The 21,516-nt window shown below is 37.7% G+C and overlaps 1 protein-coding gene and 1 long non-coding RNA gene across 2 annotated transcripts in view; both read right to left on the minus strand.

The window, feature by feature from the left end:
- LOC134648839 (G-protein coupled receptor dmsr-1-like) overlaps window positions 1-17,766 on the minus strand; it is a 52,495-nt gene extending 34,729 nt beyond the window's left edge. Inside the window, exon 1 of the mRNA XM_063503416.1 lies at window positions 17,295-17,766. The gene's annotated coding sequence lies outside the window, so the exon portion shown is untranslated. The remainder of the gene's footprint in view (window positions 1-17,294) is intronic.
- Window positions 1-21,516, minus strand: part of LOC134648860 (uncharacterized) — a 362,135-nt gene that overhangs the window by 280,306 nt on the left and 60,313 nt on the right. The window contains exon 2 of the long non-coding RNA XR_010096930.1: window positions 11,890-12,176. This is a non-coding gene — a long non-coding RNA (uncharacterized LOC134648860). The remainder of the gene's footprint in view (window positions 1-11,889; window positions 12,177-21,516) is intronic.

Consider the following 21,516-nt stretch of genomic DNA (forward strand, 5'->3'; position numbering starts at 1 on the left):
CTCAGGCTCGAGTGCTCCCGGCGACTGCAACTCGTGCAATGATCGCGCGAGTTGCAGTCGCCGCGAGCACTCGAGCAGTTAAAAATACCCCTTAGGTCGCATGGTCCGATTGACTAGTCCGATCAATCGGAATACGAATATTTTTTTTTCCTGTTGGCTCGATTGATCGGACTATAAGAACTTCTCAAATCCTGTCAGTCCTACTATCGGAGTAATGGGATTTTAAAAGTTCGTCTAGTTCGATCGATCGAGCCACGAGAGCTTGAAAAGTCCTCTTAATCCGATCACACAACTTATATATATATTTTTTTCCTTGAAAACTTATTTTGACATCGGGTTAATATGTTATCTTGTTTATTAACTTGGGTCTTAGGTTAGGGTTTTACAATGTGAGCATAAAAGTACAATAATATGTTATTATTATTAGAAATTATTTCGCTTTTACATTACATTTTATGCTTCACTAAATAATGCATACAGATGTAATAATAAATTTTATTAATTTGTCTCTTTTAGTAACTTTCAGGTCCTACGTAAATTTTTGTATAATTTCCATATTATATTATTTTAATATCCACATTATTGTGATATTTTTTTTAAATCAGCAACATGCTTCATCCAAAACAAACCAATGATGAAATCCGCAATAGGCTTCGTAATATTTTAATTATAATTTAAAAAAAAATAGTGAGATAATTCCAAAATATGTATGCACAATTTATTTTAACAAATCATAATTATACGAATACTTACTTGTTACTTAAATATATTTTCATACGCTTTCACATTTTAGTTAAACTAAACATTTTAGTTCCTATGCTCAAAATCTATTGAATTTCCTATAAGCAACTTTTAACGAGTAATTTAATCCTAAACTTTGTCATCTTCTTTAGAAATATTCCAATCGTTGGCAACCTTCCTTGGAAAAGATGTCAAAACTTGGAAACTTTTAATTTTGAGACTTTAGCGATGCCACGGGTCAAAGTTGTACACTGAAATTGTGACAATATTACCTTTATACAGACTGACAAAATATTTCACTACGGAATATAGTTTGATCATTTTAACAAAGTCTTGTGTATCAAAGCTTCAGGAAAATATTTTGAAGATAATACGTATTGTTTTAATAAAATGATTGTAGTTTTAATTTTTTTAATGACATCTTGTACAGGACGTTTAAGTAAGAAAAATATTCTTGAAAAAATCTTTGCTAACGTATTTTTGGGTCACCTGTAGGTACATACGGGGCTTTATCAACCCATTTTTCGAGATGAATATTTAGGTTATACTAGCTAAGCATATATACATACCTAGCAATCATTCGCCTTGCAAACTTTTGTCTTAAAAAAGAAATGACTGTTATAATTACTGTTATTGTTATTAATGTTACAGAAAAATAGGACATACGTAAACGTAATAAACAGCCAATATTTATCATATATTTTATATCTATTTTACTCAAATGAATATCCTCCTACTCGTATTTAGTATACATCATAAAAAACTATTGTTCATATTATCATGTAAAATTCATGTATTACATTCATGTATGTGTAATGGAGTCCGTATAATATTTTATTAGTTGGTAACAATCAATATTACAGGGGGTAATGTTTATATTTATTACCTATTATTTGAGGTGTCTTTAATTAAACTGTTAGGACCTCACAAAGTATAGGTTTCTAAAGAAAAGTCTATACTCAAAAGGCTATAGACATAAGTTGTGTTGATGTTCCCTGCGAGAACGAATTAAGAATGAGATAATCCGCAAGGGAATTATTAATGTCGTGTGTAATGGCGGAACACATTTTTCGTAGAGCCCATGTAGGAATGGGAATGACTCTTGACTGGCCACTACGTACGGGAAACTAAAGGCTCCTAACGATGGGCTAACGCCGGCCACTCCAAGGGACGCATTTATGCGTTAGAGGGAGCAAGTGATATTGCTATCTCATTCTACCGCATGGCTGCGTCCCTTGGAGTGGCCGGCGCTGGCCCATCGTGTAGAGGAGCATTAACCTGGAAAGGTCCCCAACAAGGTGTACTGCTAATCGGGTCAATCACTGAAAAAAGTTGAATCGGGACACCATAAGCATTAGGTATTTGAACTAGCAGGGAACATCTTTCAGTTAATATGACAAATATCAACGATCAACGTAATAGCGTACATTGAAGATTACTTAATTTGTTGACATCATAATTTTTAAAAATTATTGAACAAAAGCGTCATCGTTTGAGGAGTGCAATCTATGTTTTAATTATTATGTTTTATTTACTTATAAGTAAATGTCTCATGTGCGAGTGAGACAAAACAGAAACTAAAACAAAACATTGTTAATGTTTTACGCAGGGCGCACGTAAGTAAGTAGGTACCTAAGTATATCCATGGCTGTAAGCTAAAGGCTTAAATGTAAAAATCATAATTTTGCGGATTGTTTTTTTTCTGTATTTTTATAAACGAATATTTCATTAAAATATTTATTTTCTAAAAGTTTAGATTACATTGTGTTGGATCTTGTTTTTATAATCGTACAAAGTTTGAGAATATATGATTTATGATAACATTTATTGATTTTTTGCCTGGCAGTTACTGTTAATGGATGTATTTCTGATGTATCCTAGACCGATTAACGCCTTCAGAACAAGATTACACAAGATCATAGAGAAATATAGTAAGACAAGAGTGCTCACTCCATACATCAGTTTAGACTATTAATTTCATTGTCTACATCTAGCATCGAGTAGCGGAACTATCAGTACTGCTACTTGACAATAGATGTAGCACCGCCCGGAAAGTCTTATCTCAACAGCATAAGACTTTCCGGTCGGTGCTACATCTATTGTCAAGTAGCGGTACTGATAGTTCCGCTACTCGATGCTAGATGCTAATAGTCTTTTTGGTACTAAAACTGATGTATGGAGTGAGCACTCTATGTATTTTTTTCTCTATGACAAGATTAAGATATTAACAATTTACATGAACATATCAGTACTGCTGGATTGAAAATATTGTGGACTAAAAATACGTAAATCATTGTGGTAGTACTGTAGCCATCTTAAACAATATGTGACTTAGTCTTTTTTTTAATAATCTTACTAACATATTTTAATACAAAATATTTATTTGGTCTATATTCGAGATAAAACAACGCCGTTATGCTTATTGTGTAGAATATAGTTTTTACTATTGGTTCATTTTAAATTGAATCTAGAGCTTGTAAAAATTTTAAAGTTAATTATTATAAATACAGTTAAAAAGTGGTAACTGAAGTGCACAAAAATTACGTCAATACAAATTAACAATAAACACCAAAAATCTCAATTTCGCGAATACTCTACTTTAGCTTCAAGCCATAGAATGGATACATAATTTATTTAGCTACACGTGCGTCGCAACTGTCGCAAACTAATGGCACTGTGCACTGGGCCTAAATAACTTTGCAGCATTAGGAATTAAATACAGCACTATTATACTCACCTGCAGTAGCACTCATGAGAACAAGCACGGAATGCGCTAGAACAGAGACTCGTAAATAATATAGAAAGCACTTTTGCATGCCTTTGCCGACTGCTTCCGCGGTCTTCATAACAAAGCTCCACCTCGCTTTCCTCAGACAAACATGCTCTCTATACCAGAAACTCAACTTAGACTTTTGTATGTATACAAAAATCGTGGGTTCAAACTTCAGTTGTACTGGATAGAGTAAAAAAAGTATTTCCCGAAAAAGAGAAAAGAAAAATGACAATAAATTGGGATTATCATATTTATCATACACAGACAAGAGGCAAATCTATTAGATTTGAGCAAATAGGTTTCAAAGCGGACTAACACTATAGTTTAAAGTCCATACTACCTTTGTATGTAGGCTAGACAAGAGATTGCAAGTTTTCAGTCACGCTAAAATACTACAAATCTATTTAGAACTTCTAAGAACGTAAGTATATACAACGACAGCTATAAAATGGGCGAGGCTTATGCTGAGACTTACGTACACAGTATCTAGTATATTTTATTCATCGAATGCATGGCTTGTCGTTCGGTGCAATAGCAAATAAAATCCTGGATAAATATTACCATTCTCATAAATAACTCATACGATTGCTTTTATAACACAGCTAGAAATTGTACGGATTTAGCTTTTATAACGGAATAAATCTATACAGTAAGAAAAGTTATCTGCTCTGCTGCATACCTGAGCTATAACCGCGGAAATCGAAGTTCGCAAATTGCGAGCATCTTGATCTGTCACTCTAATTACACCTTCACTGGAGTAAAAGAGAAAGATAGGTAGGTTTCGCGGTAGACCCTCTGCACACCTCTGCATCCAGTGATACACAACTATTTAGTAACTTTGCTGAGTGTGGAGTGAGTTTATAGGGTTCCATATCTGATTCAGCAATAAACTGAATCCATATATTAGTTTCACTTGTTGCTGTCTGTCCGTCCGTTTGTCAAGACCCTTTTTCTCAGGAACGCGTAAAATATCTACTACTTTTAACAGACATATTGGAAAGAGGCTTGACAAACCCCAGTTTTTTCTTTGGTTAGATGGCACTAGCCTTGAATACATTCGTAAAAACTTTACGACAATGCTTGAGATTCATTTCTAGATAGTAGCCAACTGAAACTCGGCCTTGTTTAACTTAGGTAGGTACCTACTAGTTACTACCGAGGAAATGTTAACATGACAAAGTTTTTATTCTTACCTACCTACTTGAAAACTATTTCTTATACATACAGTGTGTAAATCCAATACGGGCGAATATTTAAACGGTGGTTAGCATAGGACCTAAAAAGTATATTGAGATAGATTTTACTTAGAAATGCATTGAAAATTATAACCATACAAAATAATTCGGCCCGCAATGTAATACACCACACACGTTACGGGATACGAGCTTTTTAAAGTAACTGTCAACGCTTGTTGGCAGTTACTATGAAAAGCTCGTATCTTGTAATGTCATTATCATCTTGTTTCTTAATGTTTACAGTACATTGCTGCTCGGTACATGTGGAAAAAATTAATCACGGGGTCATAATTAAGTATAACTTAAAAAAACATCTTAATTAATGATAAGACGGGTAAATTCTATATCTGGTTTAATTTATTGCCCGTATTTGACTTACACACTGTATAATACTTTATTTTGTTTGTAAACAGAAAACATAGGATAATACTGATTTATTTCCGTGAAAAAAGATTCCCAAGGGTCGGGACATATTGCTAAACGGAACCAAGAAAAATTTACAGAGATGAACGATAAAAGCAGTTCACAAAGACTCCGCATAAAAACCCTTACGACTGGTCATTGTCTTTTCACTTTACGGTTTAACCGATGGGCCCTTTTACCACTTTATGCACGGAGTTAATCCTAACAAATGAGGCTGAAATGCTAAATATTAAAAACGACGGACGCCCACTGCTATTTAATTTATCCACTACCCCTAAATTGAAAGCTTTATTACGGCGCAGACATTAGTTTAAATTGCGATGTAATAATTAACGAACCTAGAAGAGTGGGGAATTTTAGGTTTTAATTTATGGTACATTGTGTTTAATTTATATTCGTAGCAATTTGCCCGTAGCATAAGCATAATTATTAATTACACAAACCCTGAAGAGCCCTTTATAGTTATGTAGGGTCTATTACGATATTAGTGGCGAAACCTAAATCAGTGCGGTTAATAAATTATATCAGTTCCTTTCAGCTTGTCCCGCCTGTCGTTGATATGTACAGTCAGCGTCAATAGCAGCGGTTGAAAGAACGCACAAAGTATCTGCCACCCTGGAATAATTTTCCAAATAGAGATAAGAGTATATCTCTACAGTATGTATTTGCCACTATCTTATTGTTCTACATATAGATACATAAAGTGTCATTCAATAGAACTTGCTAACTATGAAAACAAACCGCCATACTAAAAAATAATTAAAAAAATAAAAATAAACAAAAATAAAACCAAAATAAAATAACTTAATATAATATCTTTTTTAAAAAAAGAGAACCGCCTTCAAAAAACCAACCCACTGAAAAGTACAAAATAATTTTTATATGGCACCCCTTTACGTGTCCAGTCCTTATCCCGTCGTAAAGCAAATTTTTGCCAAAAAGTAATTAATACCTAATAATAAGAAAATTAATAATCATCCGGGTAATTACTAAGTTTTTGAAGTCGGTGCCAAACCAAAATTTTTGAGAACCCATATTTTAGACAATGAAGAACGCTGCACTTACTTGCATCATAAAGACATACTTAGTTTACTCATTAATTTAGTTCTTGTAGGTACTACGTACTCGTATTTTTTTTCTGTTTGGTAGTAAAGACTGTTTTTGTTGGTTTGGCACCGCCTTCAAAAACAAAGTAATTACCCGGATGATTATTAATTTTTTTATTATTAGGTATTAATTACTTTTTGGCAAAAATTTGGTTTACGACGGGATAAGGACTGGACACGTAAAGGGGTGCCATATAAAAATTATTTTGTACTTTTCAGTGGGTTGGTTTTTTGAAGGCGGTTCCCTTCTTTTAAAAAAGATATTATATTAAGTTATTTTATTTTGGTTTTATTTTTGTTTATTTTTAATTTTTTAATTATTTTTTATTTATTTTATTTTATTTTTTACTTTTTAGTGATTGGTAGGTACTTCATTTATTTTAGGTTTTGGGCTAAAATACTAGTTTGTTAGGCTCTCCATTTAGTTTTGGGCTAGTAACTACCTACTAGAATAATGTTGGTGATGGCCTAACTCGATGATAAAAAATTGCGATACAACATAATATGACGTTTTGGTGCTAAACGATTTGTATGTATATTGCTCCCACTCCCACTCCCATTCCCAGTCCCAGTCCGAGTCCGACTCCCACTCCCACTATTTTATGTAAATCGGTTTCAGCTACATAAATTTTGTTGGTATAGTACACCGATAGCATGGCCACCTACCGGGTCCAATTGGTTTTTCAAACCATCCATGTACTATACACTAAAACCCTCTCCAAAATGTAACAAATACTTTTCTGAAAACCGCATCAAAATCGGTTCAGCCAAACGCGAGATAATCACGAACAAACATACACACATACATACGTACATACATACATACGGGTAAAACTGAGAACGTCCTTTTTTTAAAGGCAGTTAGAAAAAAGTTCATCGACCCACCTAGTGCAACTGTGCAACATTAGGCACACGACGACAAGTCGGTTAATCAAAACAAAGTGTGCCTATGTTGCACCAAACATGAGTTCCACTAGGTACAGCAACGGTTCAGCATCAGCTCTATCTTGGGTACTGCTCTCCGAAGTGCTCGTCAAGATGTGACGGATGGCCAAAATAGCGTGGGCCTATGTTGCACCAAACCCGAGTTCCACTAAGTACAGCCAAGGTTCAGCATCAGCTCTATCTTGGGTACTGCTCTCCCAAGTGCTAATCAAGATGTGACGGATGACCAAAATAGCGTGAGCCTATGTTGCACCAAACCTGAGTTCCACTAGGTACATCCCGAGTTCCACTAGGTACTTCCGGGGTTCAGCATCAGCTCTATCTTGGGTACTGCTCTCCCAAGTGCTCATCAAGATGTGACGGATGACCAAAATAGCGTGGGCCTATGTTGCACCAAACCTGAGTTCCACTAGGTACATCCTGAGTTCCACTAGGTACATCCAGGGTTCAGCATCAGCTCTATCTTGGGTACTGCTCTCCCAAGTGCTCATCAAGGCGTGTCGGATGACCAAAACAGCGTGAGCCTATGTTACACCAAACCTGAGTTCCACTAGGTACAGCCAGGGTTCAGCATCAGCTCAGATCTATGTATACTAAAACCTTCTCCAGAATGTAAGAAACACTTTTCTGAAAACCGCATCAAAATCGGTTCAGCCAAACGCGAGATAATCGCGAACAAATATACATACATACATACATACGGGTCAAACTGAGAACCTCCTTTTTTTTGAAGGCGGTTAAAAATTGACACTGAATGCCAATTTACTAGTAACTTTTCTTTACATAGTTCGCAAGTTCTATTGAATGACACTTTATCTCTTTATGACACTTTATGTTTTGTTAATATATTAGAGAATCGGAGATACTTTTGACGCTTAGTCTGATCAGCTCCTATTGAGAGGTAAATATTATTTTTAGCACGGTACCAGCCCCGAAAACGCCGAAACATTTCATACATAGCTGTTTTAGTAGAACAGTTAATTTGGGCTTATTATTAACCGGGCATCTAAAATATTAAACAGGAACTTTCATTGGGCATATAATAATATAATTTGGCTGTGCATTAATATTTTAGCGCCAAAAAAATATATTAGCCTCAAATATAAGCATCATATTATTAAAAAAACTGGCAGCAAAATCAAGCCACCCAAAAAAAATTATAGAGAACTTTGATAGGTTGGCGTCTAAAATAATAAATTGGCAACTAATATTGTAAAGCGATCATAAAATTTAGTTGTCATCTAGTTGTTCACACCTAAGTAATCAACTATAATCATACTGAGCATATTGTTTCAGCTAGGTAGTATTTTAACACGAAAGCAGTTAAATTTAATGAATATTGGTCACTTTTTACACAAAACACCTCAAATTAATTTACCAATACGCAATGGTCAGTATACTTATAGTCGAAATTTCTAATCATGAAATGCCTAATGGCCATTATACCATTAGATCTTTAAATTTTTAATTACTATAATTAAGTTCAATAGTTACCACTGTGTTCTGCTAGAGCCAACAGATAGGTGCGACGACGAGCGAAGCGAGGAGGAGCGTGTTAGGTTGACCGTGTAATGACCCAACAAAATATTTGAAAAGAACTTCATTTTTTTATTTAATTAATATATAGCCGTTTTCTTTTTAAAATGTGCTTCATAAATGGTCTCCAATATATTAATTCAGTTGCCAAATAAATACTTGGTACCTGCCTAAAAATAATCAAAAGCTGTAACGGCATTAAAATACAACTCATATTGATATATTTTAAGGCTCCGTTTTTGTTGCCAAACTATTAATTTTAGTAGCCATTTCTATTTTTTTAAACTCCCCAAATTCGATTAATAAGTTGACCGGTTAAATACGTGCCGTTAATTTGTGTCGCAATACCGGGTCGGGGTTGGTATTCTTATAGGCATAGGCTGTATTGCTAACATTCTAGAAATTGTCGAGATCGTCGTCGATGGGACAGTATCGATTAATCTACTCCTTTGAGAGACTTTTGCGCGGTCAGTCACCAGATTCATTAAATGCAGTATAGAGGACCTAACGAATAAATAGACTCTCGTACATTTTGTTTCTCATGCGCAGTTGAAAGTTGTGAAGTAGATTTTTAGAATTAAAGAACTGGCTTTTTCGAGAGGAAGTAAGAGCATCTACTAGCAAAGCACTTGGAGTGAAATGTGATACGACACGCGACCCTGCGCATGCATGTAGGGGCATCCCTACATTTATTTATATTAGGGCCCCGTCCCAAAAAGGTAAAAAGGAACCCTTACGGTGCGACTCTCCGTCCGTCCGTCTGTCACATCGCCAATATTAAATTATTACCGTATTCTCAGTCTAAAGATCTTGGCCCTAATTCATAAAATATGACGAGGAACTAATTAAAATATTTACTAATAGTTTAGCAGTGAGTTATTCTTACGCACTCTTCTTTGTGCCCTAAACAGAGCAATTAGTCTTTTTAATCGGACTTATCTGCTATCTTTTATAAATCCTGATAAAAGGTAGAGTTAAAAGCACATTTCTAGTGCAGTCTTATTGAGTCTTACTTCCATAATATCATACTTTATGTTAGAGGGTCGATCTTCAAGCAAACACAATGGCGCTGTTTATTGGAGATTGGACACATCAAGCCGCTCGTAATACCCACGCTTAACAAACCTCCTATTACATTATCCATAAAAACCATTACATACGTCTTATCGGAATTCGACACGGCCAACGTACGTATTGAATTGTAAGTATATAATTACAAAATATTTTTCCGGTTTCGGCAGGAGAATAGGGGTGAGGGACACATGTTGAATTTTATAACAAAATCTAGTAAAATAGATAGCAAACAAGCAATTTATCACAATAATGTGGATATTAAAATAAAATATTGAAAAATTACAAAATTACAGGACCTGAAAGTTTCAAAATTTAAGTTTTTTTTAACTTCCAAAAACGATAAAAGTAAGGGTACCATTCGATTCCTTACATTTCATCCAAAAAAATATTGTATAGCAACTATATACATAAACGCAATATTTTACCGACAAAAACGCAATTTTCTTGTTTTGTCCATACTACAAGATGGGCGATGACGTCACGGCCTCTGGCCGTTTTTTATAGGGCGTTTCGCGAGTGAAGTGCGACTGTCGGACTTTCTATTAGTTATTCTGTGCTTTTGTGTTACTTTAATGCAATGGGTCCCATATAGACATTTGATCCTAAAAACAAACCCGATCGATTGATACCATAAAAAAAATTAGTCATGTAGCCTATTGAGGCAATTTGATTACATACATAGCTACATAGACTTACAGTACCTAATAAAGGTAGATAACTAGGAAAAAATGCGTCAATGTGATGTTTTTGCACGATAAGTAACACGCTATATTATATAGAGTAAGATTGAACAAAAAGATTCTTCAAAGTATTATAATACAGCTGGCTGTGGAATTGAACATGCTATGCTACAAAAAAATAAGACTAATTTGAAATTCTCGCGGTCATTAATATACATATTTAACTACTTATAATGTTCCTTCCTAATTAGAACGCCTAATTTTAGACAAAATCTTAATCTAACGTGAAACTCAGACCATAAAGTATATTTATAACTGGTCATTCTCGCGATTTCCGGATATCTTCACGTAGGTATATTTCATATCCTGTCACATCATATCTTAATTAAAAAGTAAACAAATTGAATACCTAATTATTTACTGCTAGATTAAAAATTACGTATGATGTAATGTAAGCAGTTTATGTTAAAAATAAGCATAAATCCGCACCGACTAGAGTTCAGTGCCAAGCTGAGATATTGTAATTATGAAGTTAGCTGTCTACACACTTGTAGATTACCAAATAATAGGGATGATGACACATGTTGAATTTTATAACCAAATCTAGTAAAATAGATAGCAAACGAGCACAATAATGTGGATATTAAAATAAAATATTGAAAAATTACAAAAATAATTTTTAAGGTTTTATTAAAAATAAAAATAATTTTTAAGATTTAAGTTTTTTTTTAACTTCCAAAAACGATAAAAGTAAGGGTACCATTCGATTTCTTACATTTCATCCAAAAAAATATTCTATAGCAACTATATACATAAACGCAATATCACCGACAAAATCGCAATTTTCTTGTTTTGTCCATACTACAAGATGGGCTCCCAGAGACCTTGACGTCACGTTCCGTTGCCGTCACGTTCCGTTGCCATTTTGTATAGGGCGTTTCGCGAGTGAAGTACGACTGTCGGCCTTTGACTACAATTTCTGACTTTTGTGTTACTTTAATGCAATGGGTCCCGTATAGACATTTGATCCTAAAAACAAACCCGATCGATTGATACCATAAATGAAAATTAGTCATGTAGCCTATTATTTTCCCCATTAGAATTCTATTATCATCGCTATTACCGTCCAATTCCTTTTTAGGGTTCCGTAGCCAAATGGCAAAAAACGGAACCCTTATAGATTCGTCATGTCTGTCTGTCTGTCCGTCTGTCCGTCTGTCCGTCCGTATGTCACAGCCACTTTTCTCCGAAACTATAAAAACTATACTGTTGAAACTTGGTAAGTAGATGTATTCTGTGAACCGCATTAAGATTTTCACACAAAAATAGAAAAAAAACAATAAATTTTTGGGGTTCCCCATACTTCGAACTGAAACTCAAAAATTTTTTTTTTTCATCAAACCCATACGTGTGGGGTATCTATGGATAGGTCTTCAAAAATGATATTGAGGTTTCTAATATCATTTTTTTCTAAACTGAATAGTTTGCGCGAGAGACACTTCCAAAGTGGTAAAATGTGTGTCCCCCCCCCCTGTAACTTCTAAAATAAGAGAATGATAAAACTAAAAAAAATATATGATGTACATTACCATGTAAACTTCCACCGAAAATTGGTTTGAACGAGATCTAGTAAGTAGTTTTTTTTTTATACGTCATAAATCGCCTAAATACGGAACCCTTCATGGGCGAGTCCGACTCGCACTTGGCCGCTTTTTTCATAAGGGTCCAGTCACCCGTCAGCGAATTCGGAATGTACTTGCTACGCCAGGTGCGGGAAACGCAAAGATATAGTATTGAAAAAGCGTGATTGGTAATTGGATTACCAGGCACTCGAGCTTTTGAAATACTGTACGTATTTTCGGTCGTATCCATCGCGTCGGAATCAATTTATACGCTTTGTGTTTACGTCCTTAATTTTAATGAATATGAATACATGTCCCACGTGTTCATTGTCCGTTTTAAGTTGCTTAATCGATACTTCCGATAGGATTATCTTATTATTTACTTTTAATTTGAAGATATAATACAGAGTAACATAGTAGATTAAGTAGATATAACAGATTTGTTTCGTATTTACCTAACATAGGCCAATTCGGACGTACAAGGACATCAGAATTATATTTGAATCATTTAGTTATCATGCGTCTCGCACATTACATCTACAGACAAGTACTAGCTGTAGTTAATAAAAAGCGGCCAAGTGCGAGTCGGACTCGCCCATGAAGGGTTCCGTATTTAGGCGATTTATGACGTATAAAAAAAAAACTACTTACTAGATCTCGTTCAAACCAATTTTCGGTGGAAGTTTACATGGTAATGTACATCATATATTTTTTTTAGTTTTATCATTCTCTTATTTTAGAAGTTACGGGGGGGGGGACACACATTTTACCACTTTGGAAGTGTCTCTCGCGCAAACTATTCAGTTTAGAAAAAAATGATATTAGAAACCTCAATATCATTTTTGAAGACCTATCCATAGATACCCCATACGTATGGGTTTGATGAAAAAAAAAATTTGAGTTTCAGTTCGAAGTATGGGGAACCCCAAAAATTTATTGTTTTTTTTCTATTTTTGTGTGAAAATCTTAATGCGGTTCACAGAATACATCTACTTACCAAGTTTCAACAGTATAGTTCTTATAGTTTCGGAGAAAAGTGGCTGTGACATACGGACGGACAGACGGACAGACGGACAGACAGACAGACATGACGAATCTATAAGGGTTCCGTTTTTTGCCATTTGGCTACGGAACCCTAAAAAGTACCCAAATTCCCTATAAATGAGCAACATTTCAGGACTTACCTCGATTACCAGAATTCCATCATCAGATCCTAATATATAACTAGGTAGGTATATATCCTAGGTCTAATATATAACTCTTCGAGAAATCGGTAAACATTACACGCCTTTGAGTGTAGGTACGCGTGTAAAAAAATAAAACATAAAATCCCTACGAATTGATAGCCCCCTCCTTTTTAATTCAGTTCACAAAGAGAACAAAATAATATTGTACTTTGTTCTTAGAAATTGAAACGAACTAAGGGAATTTTAATTAAGTATCAGTGAATTGTAGCCAAACACTTGTTACAGCTAGCTAGTTTCGAGTTCTTTTTTGCGCGTTAACTGGCGCATGCAAGGCAATCTCGGGGATGCTGTCGGCAATAAATTTGCTTTAATTAAGTCGCTTGTTTATCTCCTAGAGACATAAAAGATCAGCTGTTAGTGGAACAAGTGGTCCGATATCTAATTCAAATGAACTCTGAATTGGGATGTATTAATCACTCGGTTAACGGGTGTGTGAAAATACTTGCCGTTTCAGGCCGATTCACACCAAGTTTTATTTGATGAACGCAAGCACTACTATGTTCTTTGAAGAGGTTTCGGCGGTGGGTTAATTAAACTACAGGGAACTTTTGTAATTACATTCTATCCGTTTGTTTGTAACATCCTGTGGGGTTAATTCATTAGAGAAATTTCGAAAATTCGCAGAAAATTTGCGGAAATCCAACCCGCATGCCTCTCGTCCAAATCATCGCGCGTTGGTCTTAACATGATGGTATGACAAAAAGGCGAAATATACCCTGGCCGTATTGTTCTATTTTCTATTGAGATAACTCTTTGTAATCTTATACAACTTTATAATAGTTCACTCGACAGAAAATCTACTTTTGTACATAGACTACTGTATCATGCTAATGCCTAAGCGTACCTTGGCTACCAGTATAATAATATAAACCTTTAAGTAGCTAGCTACTACTAAGAAAATCTATTTAATGTGATAATTTTACTTGATTGAATAATGTGACCGTGGTAAGAAAAGGTTTACAGTTGTAAAAATCGTTGTGAGAGATGAATGTGAACACTTTTCTAATAGGGTTTTACGGGATGGGACGAGGCCCAAAACATTTATCTGCCAAACGACTCGATCGGGATAAAAAAGGAACCAACCTTCTCGAGTGATCTGTTCATCAAGTGAGTGCTGGCCTTTGGCCGCTGCTATGAAAATGGGAGTCAAGGATCAAGAGTAGTTTCTGCATATAAATATGAAAATATATTTGAGACCAAGCAATCAATTTGAGGAATGATATGATGAGTATATAACTGTTAACGGAACGTCAGTTGTACTACTCATTCAATTTTTCTATTTTTATTAGGTAGCTGAAATCCACAGGGTGGTCCAAACATAGACGTTCAATATTTTTTTTATATTCCTCACATCGTGGGCATCGTGGGCAGAATATTCCCCATGTATGTTAGCCGATTTTTCGTAGTTTTCGAGTTATGAATTTTTGAACTTTTAAATTTGTTAAGAAATTCCGGGATGAACCAATTTATTTATTTAAAAAAAAATATTTAACTTTTTTGAATGTTTCTTTTTGTAACATAATCCTTTACAAACGGCGCAGTTGTTAAAAAAAATCAGCATCCTCACTTAACTTTGTCTTTTTGTCTTTTTTTTCCAACTCGCAGTCAAGTGAGGATGCTGATTTTTTTTAACAACTGCATCGTTTGTAAAGGATTATGTTACAAAAAGAAACATTCAGAAAAGTTCAATATATTTTTTTAATAAATTAATCGGTTTATTCCGGAATTCATTAACAAATTTAAAAGTTCAAAAATTCATAACTCGAAAACTACGAAAAATCGGCTAACATAGGTACATGGGGTATATTCTGATAGCCCACGCGATGTGAGGAATCAAAAAAAAATTTGGACGTATGTTTGGACCAACCTACATGTCTTATGAGTACTAAAAGACTTATTTTTTAACTGAGATAGTGTTGCCTTACTCCCGAGCAAGATACCTAAGTTAATATCTTATTCAACCTGCCTGCGCGTAGCGCTGCACTTTGCGATTCATAGCTTTGTTCTGCCCAACGACACAGCAATTACCGTTGTACTTAAATAAAAATTGAATTTATGTTTAGCAGGCTAAGCTAACAAGATTGGCCCCCGCAAGGGATTTGGTTGTAATTTGAGGTGCAGTAGTGGCAAGTCCTATGAACATTGTATGCATAATATCAGCCTTCGATCTTCTTTTGTTCCAGACTTATCCACGAAAATGTCAAAATATCAAGGTAATTTTTAAACGGTTATTTCAGCTAAACCAAGCAAGCGAGAGTAACCAAATAAATCCAGAATGAAGGAGCATAAAATGGGGTTTATAATGAATATTTTTACAGACATTCATTTCCTTGAATTTGGATGAAAAAAAAAAGTTTTTTTTTATCGCTTCATTTTTGTGCCATTTCTCGCGGAGACAAAAAATTACTTGATAAGCCGTAATTGTCAACTACGTATACATTTTAAAACATTTTGAAAAATCATGGAGCGTCATGTCAAAAAAAAAACAATTAACTATAGCGGTTCGCCAAAAAACGCTGCAAATGGTGTTAAAGATCTAAAAATCGGTACGATTGATCTTTAGGACATTTCAAACAATTTGACCCGAAGCACCAACAAATAAAAAAAACGAGAGGAGTTATGACGTCATCTTTTTTTTGTTTTTGACATGACGCACCATGATTTTTCAAAATGTTTTAAAATATATACGTAGTTGACAATTGCGGCTTATCAAGTAATTTTTTGATAGTTGTGTCTCCGCGAGAAGTGGCACAAAAATGAAGCGTAAAAAAACGTTTTTTTTTTTATCCAAGTTCAAGGAAATGAATGTCTGTAAAAATATCATTATAAACCCCATTTTATGCTCCTTCATTCTGAATTTATTTGGTTACTCTCGCTTGGTTGGTTTAGCTGAAATAACCGTTTAGAAATTACCTTGATATTTTGACAATTTCGTGGATAAGTCTGGAACAAAAGAAGATCGAAGGCTGATATTATGCATACAGTGTTCTTAGGACCTGCCACTACTGCACCTCAAATTACAACCAAATCCCTTGCGGGGGCCAATCTTGTTAGCTTATTAGCCTTTTACTTTTACATACGTTTTTATTTTCATTTCGTTTATAAGTTTCAATTTCTGTGTAATAAATATAACGTTTTTAGATTGATTAAAAATGTTATTCGCCAAGTAAAAGGCACTTATACCAAACCAGCTAATTAAACTAAGTATGGCAAATCCCCTGTGCACTATTGTAGTGGATAGGTAGGACAAACTGCAATATCACCTTGTGACACAAACTTCATCAAATATGCACATACACTTACACATAAATAAACTCAAAGTAGAACGCATCCATCGCGGCTCCGTATTTCATCGAGTCAGCAGGCACAAATTCTATCAAAAACCTAGTCATGGAGCGTTAACCACGCGAGTGCACCCTGACGTGACAAGTTCATGAATAGGTTTTACCTCCAGTAAAATATTAAAGGTAGGTAGTGGATTGCGCCATGACAACCGAGATATCGGTCTATCCAACCTTAGAAATAGAAAGGGGGAATGGGAACGCCTTGTCAGTCTATTTAAGTTAAAATGAGGTTCCCATTTTTATATTACCTATGACAGTGAATAGTATTCACTGAATAGTTTGCGTTTAAAAAGAATAATGATAACTAGCATTGATTACAATTGCAGACTGTCTTATTAATTATAGACTTGGAAATAAACCATCTACCTCATGATCATGATCGTTAAAATCATTTATCAAAAAAGCAACAAACATGTCATGACTTAGATTAGATAGGTAGGTATGTTAAAAAATTAAGAAGTCTACCCACTTGTTTACTTTGTAGAGTTTACTGCGTGGACAGAATTTTTCATGTAAAATTCATAAGGGAAAAATTTACTAGTAAGTTTGCTACATTTTGTATACTTACCTATTAAAAAAACAATGGAGCACCTTTTCGTTTTTTTCTCAATGTTACTTCAACATCACTCAAACAGTCTTCGCACTGGGATCACAAGACAAACATAGGCATTAACATCAACAACGGCAAAAGTTCATTTTCCGTTGTTTATTCGGAAATCCCGCTTCGAATGTTAACGAGGCCACTGGGATAAAGTTGGGTAGATGACATTTCATAATTTTGTTGGCGCGAGAGTGTCGTGTCCAGAATTATTCAAGTTATATCGTTACGCTACGAGTACGAGTGCCGGCAAGGCGACGGACGGCGGAGCGGGCGCGCCGCGCGACGGCCGATATCAAGTGAGTGTCGTTGCCAAGAGCTTGCTAGCCGCACTACACTTCGTCCGCCACGCCACGCCGCCCGTTCTGCCGACGAACTTGCCAGCCCACACTCGCCTACATTGCTACCCATTTTTCCCGAAAATCCCTTGCCATGAATTAACAAAACTGAAACAGTTAAAACTGTTAAGTGCACTAGAATTTTTAATAATTCTGAAAAATTGATAGACACCAAAGTGACTCGTTTTGCATATCAAAGTACCTAGACTACCTAGTACATGTAGGTAATACGATTAGTTTTCATTTCCCTGTAGTATTTATGCCAGTTGACTGTTTTATTGTAGCTTTAATTTATCCAAGTGAAGATTTGGTAGTTAGACTGAGAAACTAAAATAGTCCCCCATCTTAGCGCTTTTCTGGTTGCATCCTAGAGGAGCCCAGGTTCCATTGGGCAACTTGGTCTCAAGCATTTCTGCAGGCATATTTTTTCTTATAAATACCTGTAACCTCAACTTGCCCAGTCTGAGGGCACGAGGGTTTTTTGACATTAGTCCGTGTTCCCTAAAATGTTTTTCTTCACCGATGAGCAACCGTAGCTCGAACAAACTCCACTGTACGGTCTTCTTCTTCTTTTCGTGTCGAGGTTCCTTTTTTTATACAATGGATGCCCAGTAGGCAGCGGTGTTGACAGCCCTGGCTGTCGCGTCCCTCAGATCCAGCTCCGAGCAGTGATGCGGGCAAACGGGGCACGCCAGTAGATGTGCCATGGTTTGCGTTGCTGTGTCACAGGTACACTGAGTCGAGGGGCTACGGAGCAGTCCCCATTTGGCCATGTTTTGCCTACAGCGACCAACTGTACGGTGGGCAAAGTTATGTTAAAGGGCAAAGTTTTATACTTTTACAGTACTAGGTAGGTAAAATTACTAACCTGTTTTGATACCGAGCAACAAAAGAATTAGAAAACATATAATTTTAGCGCACATTAAAAGTAAACAAAATTGTTTACAAATAGTAAAAACAGAAGACTAAATTAAATACATGTAATAAAGAAACAACGCATGCCGTCGACGCCGTCGTGACCGCTACCTACTAAACGTGTATGAAAGTTCTTTTTTTTTTCGTTCATGCCGTATTAAGTAGTATATTTCCCACATCAATCTTTTATTTCAGCCGATCATAGAGCGGATAAACTAAGTAGGTAGACATATTTGCTACGAATCACAACGTCAAGTTTTACTCTAGCTCACAATGCAAATAAAACGTTATATGAATTAGGCAAGTGCCCCGTCAACCCCAATCCCGAACAGTGGAAGTTCCCTCAATATCCTCCAATCGACAGCGCCCGCCCCGCTGTCGACAATCTCTGCCAAGTTTTAGTGCTGCCGACAACTTGCCGGGCTTAGCGAGTTTACAACTGTTATCCAATTACCTTCACAGGATATTGTTCCCCGCGTCGATAATGTGACTAAATTAATACGGAACTATAAAGATGAATTGGTGAAGTGGTCCTAAACTTTCAAGTATTTAAGGAGATTGGAATGCGCAATTAAATCTAGAGGTTAAGTGGGCTCGGCTTCAATTTACCGTTACAAATTTTAAAACCACGTTCTAAAATATTACAGACTCACAAGGCTGTAGTCTGCTGGAAGCTGACCTGTGCTATCAAATCACCGTCTGTAACTTTGACTAGTAACTAATAATAGTAGGGAGGGATATAACATTTCTCGCGTTTTCTACATACCTATACTTAATTCCACGGGTCTACAGGTGAAACGTCGGGTTTAAGGTAGAAACAATGAAATTATGTAGCGGTAGACCCGTTCATAGAATTAAATAATACTAGTAGGGATACCTAACCTTTTTTTTTTTTTGTTGACGGAGTGGTAAAATGCATTACACATTCCCCGGCCTGGGGACCCATTGGGGGATACGTGGGACTCCCTCCTGCAGCCGTCCTCTCCTATTGTGAGGGGGAGAGGAGGTATACCCACTAAAAGCCACTCCGGCGTCATCCTACTTACCGTTTTGAAGGAGCCATGGGATGCCTGGGATTCTACCATGACTCCTTCCGGTGGCCCTGGCTTATCTTATGCCAGAGTACCCACACCGATGGAAAGGAGAGTCAGAGACGCTTGACCCTCCGCCAATCGTGTAGCGCCGTGTAGTGCGGGCCCCCACAGCCCGCTGGCCCTGCTAGGGGTTTAGGCGGGCGGCAAATTGTGCCCGTCTTCTTCCCCGCCGTCTGCGTCGGTTCGGGTGCGCGTCAGCCCTGCTCTCACGCTCCCTTTCCGCGGCCTCCTTCTGTGAAATGACGGTCTCACAGAAGGAGGCGACTGCCTTCCATTTCCCTTCGCTGCCCATGGTGCGACGCTCTACGGCCCAACGACTGCATTCTTCAAGCGTGTGTTGGGCCGTGTCATCCGGCGCGCCACACTCATGGCAAGCCGGGTTGGCCTCCCTCTTTATTTTGCACAGGTAATGACCGAAGCATCCGTGTCCGGTCATCACCTGTGCCAATCTAAATGTGATGGTCCTATAGGATCTCTCTAGCCACTCCACGAAGGACAGGAGTAGTGCCTCTATGGTATGAGTTCCATAGAGACAGCTCTCCAGGTCCTCCTTCCACCTTTGCTGCATCCGTTCGTGCGCTTGTTGACGTGCCCTCCGCAGTTCTTCGGATGCAGGAAATTCATTTAGGGCCCTGCACCTGACCCTCTCCCTATGCGCGTCGGCTAGCACCTGAGCCTCTAACTCCCATGGCAACGTGCCCGCTAAGGAAGGCGCATGCCGCCGCCCATGATACTGTCATATAGCCCCGGATCATCCGGATAGCCACCACCCTTTGTGGTCTCCGGAGATGGGCCTTATTTGTTGAATTCATCCGGTGTGCCCATACCGGAGCTCCATACAGCGCCATACTGCGGGCCACGCCGGCGTAAAGGCGGCGACACGGGGCGCCTGGGCCTCCTACATTAGGTAGCAGTCGACCCAGAGCCGAGGCGGCACCCACTATTCGGGGAGCTAATTGTAAGAAGTGCTCTTCGAAATTCCAGTTTTTGTCCAGGATGATACCTAGGTATTAGATGTGGGGCATTACCCGGACCATCTCGCCGCTCACAGCAATGGCTGTCCCGGCAGGGAGTCTCCAGCCTCTCTTCCCGAAGACAATAGCCTCCGTTTTGGACAGGGCCACCTTTAGGCCCAGTATTCTGATTCTACTGACCATCAGGTCAGTTGCAACGGCAGCCTTCCTGAGTGTCTCCTCCAACTGAGCTCCCCTGACAGCTACCATAGTGTCATCCGCGAGGGATACCTTTTTTTTTTTTTTAGGGGGGAAAATGCATTCCGCATACCACACGGGTGCGAGGGGTGACCCGAGTGGTTATGTGGGACTCCCGTCTAGGCTAATGAGGCCCACGGTATACCCACTAAAAACCCCCCATATGCCACCTCGCCGCCCTATTGGTGAGGTTACGGGAACGGCCTACGAGCGGCTCCTTCGCGAATGCCCGAAGGCCCTTCACGTTAGGCGCGCCAGATGGTTCGACGCGCCTTCCTCCTCGGCCTCCGTTCTGCACTGTAGCGGACCCCCCCGAGCCCGCCACAAGGAAGCCACGGACGCCAGAAAATTCCCCGGCGCCCGGCGACAGATCAGGTCTATGGTTCTGCCGCAAAACCACAACTCGGCTGCAGAGAATAGGGAAAACGGCACATCGTAACACCGACACTCCTCTTCCTCTGCAGCCCCACCAACGCCGCTACAGCGGAACGGCCCCGCCAAGTTCGCAGGGGATAGGGAGAGTGGCGTATCGTAATACCATCACGCCTCTTCCCCTGCGATCCCACCTCGGCCGCCGAAGATAGGGAGAACGGCTCACCGCAATACCGACACTCCTCTTCCTCGACGGTCCACC

The sequence above is a fragment of the Cydia amplana genome, chromosome 6 (assembly GCF_948474715.1).
Source record: "Cydia amplana chromosome 6, ilCydAmpl1.1, whole genome shotgun sequence".
Lineage (NCBI taxonomy): Eukaryota > Metazoa > Arthropoda > Insecta > Lepidoptera > Tortricidae > Cydia > Cydia amplana.